Source organism: Bubalus bubalis, chromosome 5 (genome assembly GCF_019923935.1).
Source record: "Bubalus bubalis isolate 160015118507 breed Murrah chromosome 5, NDDB_SH_1, whole genome shotgun sequence".
Taxonomy (NCBI): Eukaryota; Metazoa; Chordata; class Mammalia; order Artiodactyla; family Bovidae; genus Bubalus; species Bubalus bubalis.
In genome coordinates this window covers 119,353,357-119,375,330 of record NC_059161.1, presented here as the reverse complement: position 1 = coordinate 119,375,330, position 21,974 = coordinate 119,353,357, and the positions used below count along the sequence as shown (strand labels likewise).

Below are 21,974 nucleotides of genomic sequence, written 5' to 3'. Positions count from 1 at the left end.
ATTATAGAACACTTGATAAAGAAGTATCCTGAGAGATAACCTAACCCAGGATAACTATGGCCCCAGAGACCTACCTGGTATCACCGCTGGTTTTTATAAATAATGTTTTATTGGAACACATCCCTGCCCCTGGGCTCAAGACCAGTAACTTGGTCTAGGGGAGTGAGTGAGGAGGAAGATTAATGGAAGGCAACACAAAACAAGTTGGAGGAAAAAGCTGTATGATTTACTTATGAATTTGATAAGGAAGGAAGGAGAAGGATGGTGGATATCTGTCCTTCCTCATTAGGACTGGGAGCCCAGGACTAGCTACCCAATTTTCAGGAGCCAATGAATAATAAAAGTGTGGGACACAAAACAAAATGTGTGATCCCTTGTTCAAGAAATATTAGTCATTTTAAGACAGGGAGAGCAGAGGTGGGGGTCCTTTCTGAGTGTGGGGCCCTTTGGACAGTAGAGGTCACAGGCTAGTAGAGTCAACTCTGGGTGACCTGACCCCACATCCTTAGCACACTCAGGCTTTGATTTTCCTGAAAAATGACAAGCTGGACAAGGGGAAAGCAAAAACTCTTCAGAACTGTGTCATCTGAGGGTTTCTGAGCACACAGGTAGCAGGAGGTCCTGGGCCTCTTCAGAAGACATAGTGGGTGGAGCCCAGCCATGTGACTCAGCTTCTAACCTCCTCTTTGACACTCATTAGCCTGTTACTGACCTCAGTCTGGAGCTCAATTGCTCCTAGCCTCGATTTCTGCATCTGTAAATGGAGACATTACGAGGGCCTTGATGGGTAGACAAGCACAAACACGAGCTCTCAAACAGTGCTGTTGTTACTGTCCTCCAAAGATCTCCCCTTCTTTTCTCTCTACAGATGCAGTGTGGTGATGTTTTGTGGGGTGGACAAAGCCTACAACCAGGGAGCACTCAACTGAGAACCATTGATCCAAGCGGGAGACTGGCCTGTACACATGGACTGGTAAGCCTCTACCTCTGAGGGTCAGCCCTAGTGATGCTCCACATCTGTACACGGACACAGGCAGACACACACAAATGGATTCTCAGACACATAGTGACATAGACATATACACCACCCACAACGACACAGACAGACACACAGACACATGTAAACACACAAGCAGACACATATAAACAGAGACACATATAATCACGCATAGCTAGTCAGAGACACAAAAGCACAATTAGAGACACGTACAAACACATATACAAACAAACATATAAACACATAGATACACAAACAACCCATGGGTTCATAATCCCCAGGCCTTCTGAGCATGGCTCTGATCAGGGTCCTAAAAGGATTCGGAGTGGTCTGTTCAGCTGGGAGAGGGCTGCACGCACTGCCCTATGAGGCATGGAGCATAGTTAGAGGACTCTACAGTCTGGTGAACAGAGGATCAGGGAGGATTACACCAGCCTGAACAGATTTATAAGATGACCAACTGTCCAGGGATACCTGGGACCAAGGAAGTTTCAATACAGATAAATGTCAGTTTAAAAACAGGGAACATCCTGAGCTAATGGGGAAAACTGGTCTCCTTAGGAAGCAGCTACCCAGCAGTGGAGAGAGGTTGGCTGCAGTCTTAACACTTGAAAGCAACTAATAAAAAAGACACCACACATACCTGGGCATACAGTGGGGCAGGGGCTATAACAGAGAATCAGGAAGGTGGGATCCAGGAGTGACCTGAGGACAAGAGGCATAATTGATAGGATTCTGTGTGATACCCTCAGACAAAAGCTGACTTGTCCTTTGGAGTTTCCGTGGGCTAGCCATGTATTTCTTGGCCAGGGTCTCAGGGTCTGGACTGGTTTGTAGGAGCAGTGCTGGGAGACACCTTCTGCCAGAGGCGCCCCTCTCTCCCTCCATTATGAGAATCTACTGTCCCTGCAAATCTCCAACTTCACTCTGTGGTTGACTCACTATTTGTTTCCCACCAGATACAGCTCTCTGGATGTTTTTCATTTGTTATTTTCACAGTCTTCATTCACTCGCTAAACAGACAAGCCTTGGGCATCCACTGTGTGCCAGGCACTTTAGGGAGGCAATGAGAATAAAACTCGCCCTCACATCTAAGAAGGCAGATGCACAAGAAATGACACACACACATAGTGAATTGTGACTTTGGTACATGCTAGATATGAGAGGCACCCCACTCTAGTACTCTTGCCTGGAAAATCCCATGGACAGAGGAGCCTGGTAGGTTGCAGTCCATGGGGTCGCTAAGAGTCGGACATGACTGAGTGACTACACTTTCATTTTTAACTTTCATGCATTGGAGAAGGAAATGGCAACCCACTCCAGTGTTCTTGCCTGGAGAATTCCAGGGATGGGGGAGCCTAGTGGGCTGCCGTCTATGGGGTTGCACAGAGTCGGACACGACCTAAGTGACTTAGCAGCAGCAGCAGCAGCATACATAAGAAAGGGTCTACAGAAATTGACCAAGACAGGAGACTGATAAACACTGAGGGAAATTCTTCTGTGAATCAATGACAATTAAGGTGGAATCTGGAAGATGAGAAGAAATTTGCTAGTCAAAGGTGAGGGGACTCTTCTAGGAAGGAAGTCCAGCTTGTGTCAAGATACAAAATATCCTGGTGTGTTCAAGTACTGCATTAAAGGATGTCAAGGAAGGTGCCATGTCAAGAGCAAAGAAAAGAGTCAGCGCAAAAGATGGAGGGCTGTTTAAGAGACAGTTGGGAAGGCGGCAGCTCTGGGGAGACTGAGAGTGGCCTTGATGCCCGCTTTGTCACACTGCCTCTCAGCATCTCCATGAAAAGAAAGGTTAATGCTTCTGGTGGCTGCGAGGGCCTTGTGGACTCTAGGACATCACTGATCCTTGGCCCAAGAAGACCGGTCAATAACATCCAGAAGCTCATCAGCGCCACACCACAGGCTTCCATGGGGAAGGGTCATGCCCCAGAATCACTCCCAGTCTCCACACACAAGAAGGATCTCCAGGGCCAACCTCTCTCCCTCTCTCTCTAACAACACTACGTTTCATGTTTTGGGATCAATACCCTGCCCTCTATTATCTTCACTATAAATGGCATCAAATACCCAGTCCCAGCTCAAGCCTACATCCTCAAGGTGAGGGGAGAACCCTGAGGAGTGGTTCTCAAATAGAAACTTGCAGGAATCCTTGGGCTGCTGCTGGGAGGAGGCCACCCTCTGAAGGCCATCTGGCACTATTGCAGATGCAGCTGAGCCCTGTTGCTGGGCCAGAGCCTCCCACAACATGAACCACTTGAGAGTAAAGGGCCACCTGGGACACTGATCATCCTGAAATAAATGTGGAGACCCTACACCATGCTGGCATGGTGGGAGTCACAAGGAGAGCGGAACACTATGGTCCTCAGTCCTCAAAGAGCTTTAATTCAGTCTGAAACCTCAGATTCATGAACATGAAAGTCAGCTCTAGTGGTCACTGTAATAAGCCATGTGACAAGGAGAATGGCTGTGGACATTCACAGTGTGTTTTCCCACCATAGGGATTAACAGCCTCCCTTCCCATCTTGCAGTTTTCCTGGTTTGGATGCTAAATTACGTGGTCACCCTAGTTCTCTGATGCATCTTCCCCTTGCTCTGGCCAGGTGCTTCCTTTGTGAGTTGGGATACCTGACCCCTCTGGGGGATGCTGGATGCTAATGTGAATAAAGGGTGCACAGTGACTGCTCAGCCTCGGCACAGGGTGGAGGCTTCATGTCAGCTCCCTGTGGAAGTTCAGAGCTGGCTGATGGGCTCAAAGAAGGCTTTGAGGAAGGGAGGGAATTTCAGGAATTCAAAAACTGTAAACTCATGGAGCCATGTGGAGGGTTGCTTGGTTCCAGGCAAAACTTCACTGGATTCCATGCAAATGACATCCCAAGGTGCTCTGCACTGGGGCACTGGGGACTTCCTAGGGTGATGAGGGCTATGGACTGAATGGTGGGGATGGGGAACCAAAGTATGTTACCCAACCAAGCCTGGAGTGGCCAAAGTGGGTGAATGTGGGCCGAAGGAAACTTCCCAGAGTTCCTGAGTTAAGTCTTCAAGAACATGTTGTGGGCACTGCTCTATTTAAGATGGATAACCAGCAACATGCTACTGTGTAGCACAGGGAACTCCACTCAGTTATATGACAACCTGGATCGGAGGGGTATCTTTGGGACCAGGATACACGGATACATATGGTTGAGACCCTTTACTGTCCACATGAAGCTCAGAATATTGTTAATCAGCTATACTCCAATACAAAATCAAGGTTTTTTAGTAAAGTATGGATTGTGGGGACACAGGAGGAGAACCAGCATTCTCTGCAGAGAAAACAACGAGCAGGAATCAGAAGGAAAGAAACAGGGAGTGAGGAGAACTATGGACACACTTGTTCTTTTCTAAAAATTTTATTGAAGTATGCCTGATCTTCAGTGTTGCATTAAGTTCTGCTGCACAGCAATGTGATTCAGTTACACACTTAAAAAATATACATTCGTTTAAGGATATTCACTGGATATTGAATATAGTTCCCTACTCTCTACAGTAGGACTTTGTTTATTATCATTTTGCTGTATCCCCAGCTCCCAGTCCTCCCCTCCCCGACACCCTTCCTCCTGGCAATCCCATGGTCTTGTTCTGTTTTGGTTTTGGATGAACTCTTACATCCCCTGCTGCTCATAAAACCCTTTGATACTTACCAAAACAGGGAAATAAAACCAATAATTATGCTGGGTCTGAATATTGGCGGGAGTTGCAGGTAAGAGCTCAGGCTGACTGAGCTGTGTGTCTCGGACTCCTCCAGGATTCTAGAGGCCACTGCTATACCACCTTTAAAGAGAACACTGTGAATATATCTACAGAGACCTGGATCTTGGGTGACGTCTTCCTGGTGCAGTACTCTCGGTTTATGATTGAGGAAATGACAGGATTGGCCTGACACAGGCAGTGTAAATGCTTGGTGTGGTTCAGGAATCAGTAAGGCTCCTCCGAGCAATCACTCACACTTAGGGCACTCTTGCCCAGGATGCTGGTGAACTGTATTTGGTGGCTTGCAAACCCTATTCTCATTAAAGAATAAAGGATTTCACTCATAATGGTGCTGAAACAAATGGGTGTCTCTGTTTGAGTCTGGGAGGTGTACAATGATCGGAAGGATCTAGAACAAAGTCTGAATCACAGTTGAGAGGAGCCCACCTCCAACTAGCTTCAAGGAAAGGGGAGACTCACTGAAATGATTCTGGGAATCCAGGACACAAAATCAGAGCAAATACAAAGATCTCAGTGAATGGACCCAAGAAATCAGAAGTTATCATTTCTCTCTCACCCTGGCTCTTTCCCTTCCCTCTTCTTTGATCGTCTTAGCCTGAAAACTTTCTTGCTTAAGGCTTCTACACCTAGTGAGGGAGTCCAAGCTATCTTCCCTAGGGTTTTATATCCCAAAGGCATCTCCTAGTAAGGAAAGAAGCTCGAAGCCATTAGAGTTCAAGGGTGTTCTCTGACTGACCCACCTCAGTTCACATTACAGCCCTAGATCAGCCATCCTGGCATGGCCATGGGGTCCTATGATTGGCTTTACATGGTCATTGGCCCTGGCTCAGCAGCACACATGATTTTCAGTTTCCTCCAGAAGTACATGACTGAAACTGGGGAGAGACAGCCCCAAGGATAATGCCTGGGGGATGGTCTAGTCCATGGAAGAGTTTGTGATGGCCCACCAACTCCACCATCTCCTCATTCAGAGGAATTATAAGGGGTAATGAAATAAACTCTCTTCATCCCATCTCAGATGATCTTATCTCTGGGCTTGTCCTCCAGGGGAGTTTGGGTGAGGTACTTCATGTAGAGCTGATTCTCTTTTGTTTCCACACCTTAGTCACCAGCTCTCTGCCGCCTGCCTTCTCTGTCCTTTCCAGTCCTTCTTGGTAAGTGGTGGCCCCAGTGGATCACTGAGCCATCCCCCTCCTCCAGGGCCCAGAATTCCCCTTCGTTGGCCTCCAATGCTGCTGGGGAGAATGAAACGCAGGTATTAGGAGACCCAGGGTACACACAGCCTTCAGCCTTCCTGAGCTTCCTCCAGGGGTGGAGCTACAAACTATTTGTTTGCAGCTGCCATGGTTAGGCACTTTCGCGGGGGAAGCATCCATTCTTTCCACCTGGAGACCCTCAGTAGATGCCTCAGTTAAGACAGCAGGGGTCAGATGTTGATTTCCTTTCAGATCGACTGGTTTGATCTCCTTGTTGTATAAAGGAATCTCAAGAATATTCTCAAACACTGCAGTTCAAAAGCTCAATTCTTTGGCATTCACCCTTTCTTAAGGTCCAGATCTCACATATGTATATGATTACTGGAAAAATCATAGCTTTGACACTACAAACCTCTGTACCAAATTGAGTCTCTGGTTTTCAGTACACTGTCCAAGGTTTTCAAAGACTCGTCCTTTCTAGGAGCAAGTGTCTTTTAATTTTTTGGCTGCTGTCAAGGTCCATAGTGATTTTGGAGCCCAAGAAAATAAAATCTGCAACTGTTTCCACCTCTCCCTCATCTACATGCCATGAAGTGATGGGACTGGATGACATGAATGTTGAGTATTTTTTTGGTAATAGTTTTTTGAACGTTGAGTTTTAAACCTGCTTTTTTCACCTCCTCTCCTTATCAGTTTGTCTTTAGTTCTTTGCTTTCTGCTATTAGTGTGGTGTCAATGGCACCCCACTCCAGTATTCTTGCCTGGACAATCCCATGGATGGAGGAGCCTGGTGGGCTGCAGTCCATGGGGTCGCTAGGAGTCGGACACAACTGAGCAACTTCACTTTCACTTTTCACTTTCATGCATTGGAAAAGGAAATGGCAACCCATTCAGTGTTCTTGCCTGGAGAATCCCAGGGACAGGGGAGCCTGGTGGGCTGCCGTCTATGGGGTCGCACAGAGTCGGACACAACTGACTTGACTTAGCAGCAGCAACAGCATCTTCATATCTATGGATGTTGATATTTCTCCCAGTGATCTATATTCCATATTGGGATTTATGCAGTCCAGCATATCAAATTATCTTTCCAACATACAAGTTCAATAACCGGAGTGACAATGTATACCTTGTCATGCTCCTTTCCCAATTTTAAATCATTTAGTTTTTCCATGTCTGATTCTAACTGCCACTTTTTGACCTACATACAGACTTTCAAGAGACACATAAGGTGATCTGGTACTTCCATTCTCTTAAGACTTTTCCACGGTTTGTTGTGGTGCACACAGTGAAAGGCTTTAGCATAGTCAGTGAAGCAGATGTCGATGTTTTTCTGGAATTCCCTTGCTTTCTCTATGGTCCAATGGATGTTAGTAATTTGATCTCTGGTTCTTCAAACCAGTTTGTACATCTGGAAGTTCTCAGTTCATGTACTGTGAAGCTTAGCTTGAAGGATTTTGAGCATTACCTTGCTAGCAAGTGAGATGAGCACAATTGCATGATAGGTTGAACATTCTTTGGAATTGCCTTTCTTTTGGATTGGAATGAAAACTGACCTTTTCCATCACTGTGGCCACTGCTGAGTTTTCCAAATTTGCTGATATATTGAATGCAGCACTTTTACAGTCTCATTCTTTAGGATGTTTTAAACAGCTCAGCTGAAATTCCATCACCTCCACTAGCTTTGCTTGTAGTGATGCTAAGGCCCACTTGACTTCATGCTCTAGTATACCTGGCTTTACATGAGTGAACCCAACATCATCTCTATCTGGGTCATTATGACCATTTTGGTATAGTTCTTCTGTGCATTCTTGCTACCTATTCTTAATCTCATCTGCTCATCTGTTAGGTCTTTGAATTTTCTGTACTTTATTGTGCCCATCTTTGCATGAAGTATTCCTATGGTATATCCAGTTTTCCTGAAGAGATCTATACTCTTTACAATTTATTATTTTCCTCTAATTCTTGAACTTTTCACTTACAAAGACTTTCTTATCTCTCCTTGCTATTCTCTGAAAGTCTGCATTTCATTGGGTATATCTTTCCCTTTTTGTTTGCTGTACACTTCTCTTATTTTTCAGCTGTTTTGACGGCCTCCTCAGGCAACCACTTTGCCTGCTCACATTTGTTTTTCTTGGGGATGGTTTTGGTCACTACTTCTTGTACAATGTTACAAACCTCCATCCATAATTTTTCAGGCTACCAGACCTAATCCCTTGAATCTATTTTTCATCTCCACTGCATAATCATAAGGGATTTGATTTAGGTCATAGCTTAATGGTCTAGTGGTTTTCCTTACTTTCTTCAATTGAAGCCTGAATATTGCTTGCTTCTGCCTAAACAATAGTGCCAGATGACTACCCACCACTCCCAGTGGGTATGGAGCAAAAAACACAATTTGAGGACTATACAGCAGAAGTGAGAAATAGATTTAAAGGACTGTATCTGATAGACAGTGTGCCTGATGAACTATGGATGGAGGTTTGTGACATTGTACAGGAGACAGGGATCAAGATCATCCCCATGGAAAAGAAATGCAAATAAGCAAAATGGCTGTCTGAGGAGACCTTAAAAATAGCTGTGAAAAGAAGAGAAGTGAAAAGCAAAGGAGAAAAGGAAAGACATAGGCATCTGAAAGCAGAGTTCCAAAGAATAGCAAGCAGAGATAAGAAAGCCTTCTTCAGCCATCAATGTAAATAATAGAGGAAAACAACAGAATGGAAAAGATTAGAGATCACTTCAAGAAAAATAGAGATACCAAGGGAATATTTCTTGCAAAGATGGGCTCAATAAAGGAAATAAATGGTGTGGACCTAACAGAAACAGAAGATATTAAGAAAAAGAGGCAAGAATACACAGAGAAACTGTACAAAAAGAGCTTCACGACCCAGATAATCATGATGGTGTGATCACTCACCTAGAGAAAGACATCCTGGAATGTGAAATTAAGTGGGCCTTATAAAGTAACACTACAAACAAAGCTAATGGAGGTGATGGAATTCCAGTTGAGCTATTTCAAATCCTGAAAGACGATGCTGTGAAAGTGCAGAACACAATATGCCAGCAAATTTGAAAACTCAGCAGTGGCCACAGGACTGGAAAAGGTCAGTTTTCATTCTAATCCCAGAGAAAAGTTATGCCAAAGAATGCTCATATATGGCACAATTGCCCTCATCTCACATGCTAGTAAAGTAATGCTCAAAATTATCCAAGCCAGGCTTCAGCAGTACATAAACAATGAAATTCCAGATGCTCAAGCTGGTTTTACAAAAGGCAGAGGAACCAGAGATCAAATTTCAAACATCTTCTGGATCATAAAAAAAGCAAGAGAGTTCAAGGGAAATATTTATTTCTGCTTTATTGACTATGCCAAAGCCTTTGACTGTATGGATCACAACAAACTGTGGAAAATTCTGAAAGAGATGGGAATACCAGACCACCTGACCGGCCTCTTGAGAAACCTGAATGCAGGTCAGGAAGGAACAGTTAGAACAGGACATGGAACAACAGACTAGTTCCAAATAAGAAAAGGAGTATGTCAAGGCTGTATATTGTCACCCTGCTTATTTAACTTACATGCAGAGTACATCATGAGAAATGCTGGGGTAGAAAAAGCACAAGGTGGAATCAAGACTGCCAGGAGAAATATCAATCACCTCAGATATGCTGATGACACCACCCTTATGGCAGAACGTGAAGAGGAACTAAAAAGCCTCTTGATGAAAGTGAAAGAGGAGAGTGAAAAAGCTGACTTAAATCTCAACATTCAGAAAATGAAGATTATGGCATCTGGTTCCATCACTTCATGGGAAATAGATTGGGAAACAGTGGAAACAGTGTCAGGCTTTATTTTTGGGGGGGGGGCTCCAAAATCACTGCAGATGGTGACTGCAGCCATGAAATTAAAAGACACTTACTCCTTGGAAGGAAAGTTATGGCCAACCTAGATAGCATATTCAAAAGCAGAGACATTACTTTGCCAACAAAGGTCTGTCTAGTCAAGGCTATGGTTTTTCCAGTGGCCATGTATGGATGTGAGAGTTCAACTGTGAAGAAAGCTGAGCACGAAAGAATTGATGCCTTTGAACTGTGGTGTTGGAGAAGACTCTTGAGAGTCCCTTGGACTGCAAGGAAATCCAACCAGTCCATTCTAAGGAGATCAGTCCTGGGTGTTCATGGGAAGGACTGATGCTGAAGCTGAAACTCCAATACTTTGGCCACCTGATGTGAAGAGTTGACTCACTGGAAAAGACCCTGATGCTGGGAGGGGTTGGGGGCAGGAGGAGAAGCGGACGGCAGAGGATGAGATCGCTGGATGGCATCACCAACTCGATGAACGTGAGTTTGAGCGAACTCCGGGAGTTGGTGATGGACAGGCAGGCTTGGCATGCTGTGATTCATGGGGTCACAAAGATTCGGACATGACTGAGCCACTGAACTGAACTGATCCTAGGTGTGTTCTGGCATTTCACATACTTAGCTGTGTGACCTTGATCAAATCCCTTAACCTCAGTTTTCTCATCTGGAAAATGGGCACCATGATGATACTTCAACCTTTTAGATTGCATACGTCCCTGCAAGGAGCAGGTGGCCCTGAGAAGGCTTCCTGGGTTCCTGAGTCTGGAACAAATATGAATTATTCTGCCACCTGGGGAGAAGGAAATCTTGTTTAGAGGTTATGGCTGCCATCCCCAAGGCTAAATATTGATTCAAGCCAAATGACATCTATTTCTGGACCATGACACAGAACTCTGACTGAGCCGATGCTTCTGTTTTCTGGGCTCCCAAAAGAGCTAATGATTACTGTCTCAGATTACTCCCTTCCTCAGCCTTACAAGGCAGCCTTTCCTTGCCAATTACCTCTAGCCTGAAATCACACTGCAAGGAGCATTGTAAGGCTTCTGGTCTCTTTTCAGTTTCCCACATCTCCAGTGTAGCAACAAGTAGCTGTTATGGCTATTTGTCATAGCAACAAGTATGGCAACCTGCACAGTCCTATTTCAGCCTGTTTGGCCCCTCATGGTTAAAATACCTAAAGTGGCCTTAAAAACCTGCCTATGCCTGCTGTTTATCAGGAAATATGTGTGGACCTGATGTAGTTTGCTTTCCCAAGCCTGATTCCAACCATGCATTGAAGGAACCAGACATTTATTCATCTACCCACAGAAATTGACAAAAGCAAACCAACCGTCCTGCATTTCTCACTTACCTCAAAACAATATTGAAGTGATCTGCTGTAATAATATGATACATTGGCATGTACACTCTAGATGGGACACTTTACCTCTGGATTCATTTTTCACCTAGTGCAGAATGTCTACCAACAGCCTGGCCCTGCAGCAGCTGGTCACCTGGTTTTTGTAGACATAGCCCACTCCAGATCCCTTCCACATTTGTCACTAAAATCTAGAGAACAAACTCAGTCAAAGCTCTCACTTCTGCAGAAAACAGCTTTTGCTTTTTTAGAAAACAGTGTTCAGTACCACATTCAAAATCTTGTGCTCCTTGCCTTGAATTCAAGGGCTTGTACCAGAGGATGGGAAGCCTCCCCTTCCCCCTAAATCTTTCTCTACTCCCACCAGGGCCAGAGGCTTCACAGGACCCTGTGTCCTCACTGGTATTGTTCAGTTGCTAAGTCATGTCTGACACTGTGATTACATGTATGGTAGCAAAACAGGCTTCCTTGTCTTTCACTATTTTGCAGAGTTTCCTCAATCTCATGTCCATTGTGTCGGTGATGCCATCTCATCATCTCATCTTTTTGACATCTCTCCTTGTGCCAATAATCTTTCCCAGCAGCAGGGTCTCTTGCAATGATGTGGCTCTTCACATAAGTTTGCCTAAATGTTGGAGTTCATCATCAGCATCAGTCTTTGCTCTACCACTTCAAAAAAAAAACAAAACAAAACAAAAACAAAACTCATGTTTCCAATCACCTAAAAATATTGAGCATTGATAAACTTTAATAGAACAGTGATGTTGTCCCCTGGGAAATCCCAGCACTGCTTCCCTGCCTTTCTCTTACCATTATCTGAACCTGGCATAGAATTGCTTCCCTACAGCTTTTCTTGCTTGAAAAGGCCTACCAACCTATCATTGTCAGCTATCCAGAAACTGTTCCTTCCTCCTTCCTTAAAGACTTCTGCCCGCTCCCTGATTGTCCTCTGTACATTAGTTCAGAGGACTTGCTAAATCATGCTAACTTCTTGCTGTATCATGTGGTGCAGCACACCAGGCTTCCCTGTCCATCACCAACTTCCAGAGCTTGCTCAAACTCAGGTTCATTAAGTTGGTGATGCCACCCAACAATTTCATCTTCTCTCTTCCCCTTTGCTCCTGCCTTTGATCTTTCCCAGCATCGGGGACTTTTCTAATAAGTCAGTTCTTCCCATCAAGTGGCGAAAGTATTGGAGGTTGAACTTCAGCCTCAGTCCTTCCAATGAATATTCAGGATTTATTTTCTTTAGGGTGGACCGGATGGATCTTCTTTCATTCCAAGGGATTCTCAAGAGTCTTGTCCAATACCACAGCTATAAAAGCATGAATGCTTTGGTGCTCAGCTTTCTTTATGATCCAACTCTCACATCCATCACAACTTCTGACAAAACGATAGCTTTGACTATACAGACCTTTGCTGGTAAAGCAATATCTCTGCTTTTTAGTATGCTGTCTAGGTTTTTCATAGCTTTATCTTCCAAGGATCAGCGTCTCTTTTTTCACAGCTGCAGTCACTATCTGCAGTGATTTTGGAGCCCAGGAAAATAAAGCTTGTCACTGTTTTCATTGTTTCTCCATGTATTTGCCATGAAATAATGGAACGGGATGACATGATCTTTGATTTTGTGATCTGTACATATCATATCAAGACCATCCCTAAGAAGAAGAAATGCAAAAGGTTGTTTGAGAAGGCCTGACAAATAACTTACAGAAGTACAGAAGCAGGACACAAAGAAGAAAAGAAAGACATACCCATCTGAATGCAGAGTTCCAAAGAATAGCAAGGAGAGATTTTAAAAAAAGCTTGGGGCTAGTGCACTGGGACGACCCAGAGGGATGGTATGGGGAGGGAGGAGGGAGGAGGGTTCAGGATGGGGAACACATGTATACCTGTGGCGGATTCATTTTGGTATTTGGAAAAACTAATACAATTTTGTAAATTTTAAAAATAAAAAAATAAAAATAAATCATCACTGGATATTGAATTATATATATAAAAAAAAGCCTTCCTAAGTTATCAGTGCAAAGAAATAGAGGAAAACAACAGAATGGGAAAGACCAGAGATCTTTTCAAGAAAATTAGAGATAGGAGGGAATATTTCATGCAAAGGTGGGCACAATAAAGGACAGAAATTATATGTACCTAACAGAATCAGAAGATATTAAGAAGAGGTTGAAAGAATACATATAACTGTACAAAAAAGATATTTATAAACCTGATAACCACAATGGTATGATCACCCACCTAGAGCTAGACATCCTGAGGTGCACATCAAGTGGGTCTTCGAAGTATCACTAGGAGCAAAGCTAGTGGAGGTGATGGAATTGCAGTTGAGCTATTTCAAATCCTAAAAGATGATGCTGTTAAACTGCTGCACTCATTATGCTAGCAAATTTGGAAAACTCCGCAGTGGCCACAGAACTGGAAAGGTCATACTCATTCCAATCCAAAAGAAAGGTGATTTCAAAGAATGTACATCTCCCACACTGTTGCACTCATCTCACATGCTACCAAAGTAATTTCTCCAAGCAAGTCTTCAACAGTACATATACTATGAAATTCCATATGTTCAAGCTGGATTGAGAAAAGGCAGAGGAACCAGAGATCAAATTGCCAACATCCTCTGGATCATAGAAAAAGCAAGAGAATTGCAGAAAAACACCTACCTCTGCTTCATCGAATTTGCAAAAGCCTTTGACTGTGTGGATCACAACAAACTGTGAAAAACTTACAGAGATTGGAATACCAGACCATCTTATCTGCCTTCTGAGAAATCTGTATGCAGGTCGAGAAGCAACAGAAAGAACTGAACAGGAAAAAACAGCCTGGTTCCAAATCAAGAAAGAAGTATGTCAAGGCTGTATATTGTCACACTGATAACTTATATGCAGAGTACATCATGAGAAATGCCCAACTGGATGAAGCACAAACTGGAATCAAGATTTCCAGAAAAAATATCAATAACCTCAGATATGCACATGACGCCACCCTGATGGCAGAAAGTGAAGAGGAACTAAAGAGCCTCGTGATGAAAGTGAAAGAGGAGAGTGAAGCATCTGGCTTAACCTCCCCATTCAGAAAATGAAGATCATGGCATTTTGTCTCATCATTTCATGGAAAATAGATGGAGAAACAATGGAAACAGTGAGAGACTTTATTTGGGGAGGCTCCAAAATCACTGCAGATGATGACTGCAGCTATGAAATTAAAAGATGCTGGCTTGTTTGGAGAAAAGATATGACAAACCTAGACAGCATTTTTAAAAGCAGAGACATTACTTTGCTAAAAAAGTTCAGTATAATCAAAGCTATGATTTTTCCAATTGTCATGTATGGATTGACATTTGCACCATAAAAAGTAGCAATGAAGAATTGATGCTTTTGAACGGTGGTGTTGGACAAGACTCTTGAGAGTCCCTTGGACTGCAAGAAGATCCAACCAGTCAATGCTAAAGGAAATCAACCCTGAATATTCTTTGAACGGACTGAATCTGAACTTTAAGCTCCAATACTTTGGCCAACTGACGTAAAGAACAGACTCATTAGGAAAGACCCTGTTGCTGGGAAAGATTGAAAGAACAATAAGAGGACGACAGAGGATGAGATGGTTGGATGGCATCACTGACTTGATGGACATGAGTTTGAGCAAGCTTCTGGAGTTGGTTAAGGACAGGGAGGCTGGCGTGCTGCAATCCATGGGGTTTCAAAGAGTTGGATATGACTGAGCGACTGAACTGAATTGAACAAACCCCATAGCAAATACTATTTGTAATTGGCATGTTTCTTCAGCAAGACTGGGGATCCATAAGGCCCCAACACTTATCCCCAGTCAAGTCTGCACCCATGCACAGAAGTCAGTGCCTAGCATTCACAATGCATTCAGTGAGTTCTGATTGCAGGGGGACCTCCATTTTGGTAGACATAGAGGAGCAAAGGACACATTTATCCTCCTGTCTCAAACAACTCCAAAATATACAAGATAAATGAAAGAGTAGTTTTTTTTTACATCAAACATCTGGCAGCAGAGAATAGATTCCTGGGGGGAGGTGGATGGGGAGCAAATAAGGTGAGTTCTAAAATTTCCCCAACTCTAGAAATATACTCCAACACATACATGGAGGGGGTATCTAGGCAGAGACAAACAGTCTCCCCAAGAATAGAGATTTGAGACCCTAGACAGTTAAAGAGTTCACAGGAGAAAGCTACACAGATAGAACTGTGGGAAGGTACAGATGATACCCCTCCAGTTTTCAGTGGAGAGTTGATCGTACTGGTCTGAATTATAGGGAACAACCCTTGAGCTTCAAATTGAGCCAAGTCTAATTGTGTCCTCACCTACCAGAGTGGAAATTATTCATAATTTCCATGACATGTATAGGGCCTTGAAGACAATATTGCCTTGCTAGTGGGGAATAATAAACTTCATCTAAAGGCTGGTCTCATCTCAGATTAAAAAAGTGAACAGCAAGCCTTCAAAAATTACAACTGTTTCCAAGAAACTAACAGTGTTTGCAAACAGTGCCAGGAATAATTTAGAATATTTAAAAAACATCCAGCATCCAAAGGGAAAAATGACCACATTCAACATCCAATTTAAAATTTCCAAATAAATTGTGAAAGTATTTGTCCTAGTTCCTTCACAAATTTGTAAAGCAATTATCCCCTGATTAAGATATATAAATTTAAAAAGAAAATTTCCAGATGTGCAAAGAAGCAAGAAAATATCCAAAATAAGGAAAAATCAATCAGTAAACACACGCTCAATCACCACAAACAAATTCAGATGATATTTGCTGAGTTTTTCACATACACCAGTGAAAAATCGTTTCCTCCTCTTTTGCACTTCTGGCTCTTTTCAACCAACCATGGCTCTTGTGCCACGTCTTGGAATCTTGGTCCTCTGTCACTTGCAGTGATGACCTAGTTCCGTTAGTATATTGTAATTATCCTCAAATTAAGATCAGATCAGATCAGTCGCTCAGTCATGTCCAACTCTTTGTGACCCCATGAATCACAGCACTCCAGGCCTCCCTGTCCATCACCAACTCCCGGAGTTCACTCAGACTCACATCCATCGAGTCAGTGATGCCATCCAGCCATCTCATCTTCTGTCATCTCCTTCTCCTCTTGCCCCCAATCCCTCCCAGCATCAGAGTCTTTTCCAATGAGTCAACTCTTCGCATGAGGTGGCCAAAGTACTGGAGTTTCACCTTTAGCATCATTCCTTCCAAAGAAATCCCAGGGCTGATCTCCTTCAGAATGGACTGGTTGGATCGCCTTGCAGTCCAAGGGACTCTCAAGAGTCTTCTCCAACATCACAGTTCAAAAGCATCAATTCTTCAGTGCTCAGCCTTCTTCACATTCAAACTCTCACATCCATTCATGACCACAGGAAAAACCATAGCCTTGACTAGATGAACCTTTGTTGGCAAAGTAATGTCTCTGCTTTTGAATATGCTATCTAGGTTGGCCATAACTTTCCTTCCAAGGAGTAAGCGTCTTTTAATTTCATGGCTGTAGTCACCATCTGTAGTGATTTTGGAGCCCAGAAAAATAAAATCTGACACTGTTTCCACTGTTTCCCCAACATTAAGATAAATAAATTTAAAAAGAAAAAAAAATTCCGGATGTTCAAAGAAACAAGAAAATATCCATAATGATGGAAAAATCAATTAGTAAAAGCACAGTTAAAAATATACATTACATAATTAGCAAGGAAGGACATTAAAATGGTTACTACAGCAATAATCCTTATATTCATGAAGCTGAAGAGTATTGAGTATGTTAAATAGAGACACAGAAAATATTAATGGAAAGGATGTGGGGAAAAATTAATTGTCCATCACAGAACTTTGAAACAACTTTAAGAATACTACAATATATGTAGATGGAATCCAACAGGAAGTTAGAGACAGGAGAATAGAGAAAAGAACTTCATAATTACTGGCTGAAAAATGTCCAGATATGCTGAAAGCTTTAAACCCACAAACAGAGAAGCTCAGTTAACTCAAGGAGAAGAAGTATGACAACTATACAGAGGCACATCATAATTCATTGCTTAAAACAATCACCAAAGAAATGTAACCAGAAGCAAAAACAGACACAGTAGAACAAAAAATGGGGATGACAGCAGACTAGGCATATGAAACAACGTTAGCCAGAGGACACTGGCACCACATCTTAGAGTGCTGAGAGAAATAGAATTGACTCAGAATTCTATACCCAAGAAAAATGCATATAAAAAAAACAAGATAAAATACTTTCTCAGACGTACAACAACTACAAGACTGCATTACCACCAACAGACCAATGTAATAAATGTTTTATAAAAGGTCTCAAGTCAGAAGGACTTTAAAAGAAAGGGGAAATCTGCATATACAGGAGGAAGGAACAGTAGCCAAATGATCAACATGTAATATATATTAAAAGGTAATTATAATGACTTTCCCAGTGGTCGAGCGGTTAAGGATCTGTTTTGCAATGCAAGGGATACTGGTTTGTTTTTTTGCCAGAGGAGTAAAATCCCACATGCCACTGAGCAACTAGGCCTGCATGTCTGAAATAGAGTTTACATGCTGCAAGTACTGAGCTTGCCCTCCTCAAATAGAGAGCCCCTACCACAAGGAAGATCCTGCATGCCACACTAAGACCCAACACAGCCAAAGAAATGATAAATGTATAATTTAATATTTATTAATAATTACCATAATTAATAATGATAGACTGGAAAGTTAACAATGCATACTATGGATCTTAAAATTACTTTTAAAAAGTTACAGTTAATAAAGTGACAAAATCTATACAAGGGAATCATAAAACCTACTCAGTCACAAAAAAGTCAGGGATAAAAAGAGACATGGGAAGAAAGAACATGGGAGAAACTGAAGATAAAGAGCAAGATGATAGAATTAAACCCAACTAGAGTTAACCCCTCAGATGTGAACCCAGACTGAAGATATACCCCAGGCCCCAGACGACAGCAGATCCCCATACACTACTCTCTGCAGCCAAAACAGAGCCTTCCAGGCTCCAGGGCCCCATGTTCCTGGGCACAGAACAGCACCAAAAGTTTATATGGAACAGTAAATTAGAAGCCTTCAATCATATGAAGTACATCCTCTGTTTATAAAGAAATGACATTAGAAATCAATGTTCACTGGACAGAAGAAGAAAAGTGCTAGCATAGTGTGGACCTTCCCTCCTTTACTACTCTAATTCTTTCCAGGAAGGACCAGAAAAATGGACATGACTTACATCTCTTTAATACTATATACACTTGACCTGGGACACATGTTCGATTTTCATGGTTCATTCTCCTCTCTTTGCTCATAATGAGCAACAGAGACTGCTCCTCTAAATCACAGCTCAATCACTACAAACATATCCAGAAGATATTTGCCGAGACTTTCACATAAACCAGTGAAAAGTTGTTTCCTCCTAATTTGCACTCCTGGCTCTTTTCAACCAACCATGGCTCTTTTGCCACATCCTGGAATCCTGTCCTATGTCACTTGCGGCAATGTTCCCATACAGCGGGCCTCAATTATGCTCAATGGAATTTCTATTCAGAGTGGCCATAATACATGCAAAAATGGAAACAACAGGCAGCTCCTTACGCTCCTCTCTTGTTCATTCACTACATATAATCACTCAACACCTGAATAGCAAGTCTGTTACAAACAAACCTTCAAATTGAAAACTTTCCAACATGAAAAGTTCATTTGCATGTGCAATCACATCAGTTAGTTCACAGATCTGACACATATTGTCATGGACACATCCTAGACAAGTGGGTGTGCTTTTGTGTATTTTATTGTACAGAACTGTATGGAGAACAGCAAGTGTTAGTCGCTCAGTCGGGCCTGACTCTTTGCAACCCCATGAACTGCAGCCCACCAGGATCCACTGTCCATGAGATTTTTTCCAGCAAGGGTACTGGAGTGCATTGCCGTTTCCTTCTCCGGGGGATCTTCGCAACCAGGGGATTGAACATGGGTCTCTTGCACTGCAGGCAGATTCTTTACTGACTGAGCTACGAGGGAAGCTGATGGAGTACAATAGTGCAGTATTTTTATTTCAAGCCTGCGATGTCTGAAAGGAAGCATAAATGCAGTGGTAATCTAGATGATACTACTATTCTATTTTTAAAAGTGTGCTTAGTTGCTCAGCTGCATTCAACTTTGGCAACATATGGACTGTAGTCAGCCAGGCTCCTCTTGCCATGGGGATTGTCCAGACAAGAATACTGGAGTGGGTTGCCATGCCCTATCCAGGAACTGCAAGATTAAAAGTGTTTATTTTATTTTGTGTGTTTGTTTTTTATGGATTATTTGTGTGAAAACTAACATAAAGCTATTAAACTGCAGTAACATACAGCCATTTGTCTTAGTTGGCTGTCTAAGTAACTTTGCTGGACTTATGAAGAAATTGGGATTTTTGAACACCCTTTTGAAATGTAACTTGTTCACACACAGGGGACTTACTGTCCTGCTAAGACCTGTGGATCCAAAAGTAAGTGCATCCCTTCCAGGTCCAAGGAAGTAACATTCTTGGTTGGGAGTTTAGAGGAAATGTGAGATCTCCATAATTCTAGACATATCAGTCCTTCAATAGACCTTGATCATGAGAAACTAATATTAAAGTAGAAATAGTCATTGTGTTTCTACCCATTTCAAGAAAGTGTTACTAACTCCTCAGTACTGCATCTTGAAATGCTGGTGAATGGTTGCTGAAGTGATGTGAACAGAAAGAAGGAAGGTGAGACAGGAAGGTCAGAATATGAGGTAACAAAGATAAGATATTTAGAATCGGAAGAATTGAGAGATATTTGGGACCTGAGTTGGAAAAGCAGTTTACAAAACAAATTGGGTCCTGTGGTATGTATAATCCTCACTTCAGTCCTTAGAAGATCTCTACTGACCAGTCTGTCCTTTTTTTTTTTTTTTTTTTTTTTTTTTTTTTCCTGGAGCACCGTTCAGATCCATCAAGCTGTGTTTCATTGCTGCTCCTTCCTCCTGGCTCCCACACTGTGCCCAGCTGTTCAGCCTAATATATTCAGAAAAGATTTGTTCTTTAAGGCAGACACTGCTGGCTGCCTACAAAATGATCTATTCTCTGCTTCTCTTTCAAAACTGAAAATAGTTTGTTATATAGCCATGAGCCCAGTAGCTACAGGACTGCATTTCCTTCCCACCCGTGCTCTTGGTCATGACTGGTGACTGAGATGCAAGCAGACCTGTAAGAGGGATTTCTTGGAAGACTGCTTTCAAGGAGCTGATTTAGCTGAGAGATGAGTGTCTTCCCTTCCCTACCTTCTTCCTAACTGTTCCCTTGATTTTAGTTGTGGTAGCTGGAACACCTGCAGTTGTATTGGACAATCATGTAACATTGGAGATAGATACCACCCAAGCTCTCACTGGCCCACCTCCATCTTTGTTTCAGTGGGAGAGAAAAATCAAGTTTGTCTTGCTAAAGTTATGGTTGTTTTAGTTTTTTGCAATATGCATCCAAGCTAATCCTGATACTACTATGTGTTTAATGTGATCTAGCCTTATTATTTTGTTGGGTTTAGTGAATATATTTATATTTTACATTTCTCTTATTTTTTATTTAATAAATTGATTCACCCAACACAGGTACACCTAAATTGAATTACTGCAAAATTATTATTATAAGAATACTTTCCTATAGATTTTGCATTTTTATACTTTCTTATCTTCTTTCCTTTCTTGTTTTCTCCATATTTGAACAGCCCGGGCCATTTCGTTTCTTACAACCTCATCCATATCCATATCTGCAAGCCAAAACAGGCTGAAAGCTGTGTGGGAGAACCAAAGAAGAATGAATTACAGGTACATGAATGAAGGGTGGTGGCCCTTGTTACTCATCATGAATGTTCTATAGTATGATCACATTCCCCTTCCCTTCTGTGGACCCACTACCCCCAGGTTTGCCATGACCATGAAGATACTTCATTTCGTGGAATTTGAGTAGAGATGGTATGTCACTTCCAAATGGAAGTATTATTTTCTGTCCCACTAGCTGGAATGCAGATGTAATGACAGGGGCTAGAACAGCCATATTAGACCAGAGGTAAGTAGCACAGGTGGAAGATGTGACAATAAATAAGTGGGTCCCCATTTCTGTGGAGAGACCTGCACTATTATTATATAAAAGATAATTGAAATTGTATTGTATTTAAGACAATGTTATTTAAGGTTCAATTACAGTACTTGAACCTGTAACCTAACACTCATAATGGAATAATTGATCATTGTGTTAGCCTTGTCTTAACATTACAGTCTGGTATAATGAGACAAGATTTACTGATATATACTTACAGGTGAGTTAAGTGTGGGTTTTAGAAACTCAAGCAAGAACAAGTGACATGGGGCGAGGACAGCTTTAAGATGCTGTAGGAACACTTGGGAGGGGAACCTAAATCAGTCCTGGTCTCACGAGTTTGCTTGAAGTAGCTGACAACCCTCTATTGGTCTCCTTAAAAATAGGCCATGGTGCCAAGTTTCATGTAAAAGTTATGTATTTCAAATCCTTCCAGAGTATTTTCCTTTTTGATCCACTGCTTAAGATATGCGTTTGAGACCTGGCTTGGGAAGATTTTAAATACCCCAGGCAACTAAACCGGCAGGCCACAACTACTGAGACTGAGTGCCCTAGAGCCTGTGATCTGCATCAAGAGAAACACAGACTTGAAAAGCCGGTGTACTGCAAGTACAGAGTAGCCCCAACTCTCTGCAAATAGACAAGTCCTGAGCACCAATGAAGACCTAGTGCAGCCAAATTTT

General features: G+C 42.4%; 1 pseudogene; it reads left to right on the top strand.

Moving 5' to 3' along the window:
• The window catches only part of LOC102413712, a 39,829-nt pseudogene that overhangs the window by 4,533 nt on the left and 13,322 nt on the right, over nt 1–21,974 (top strand).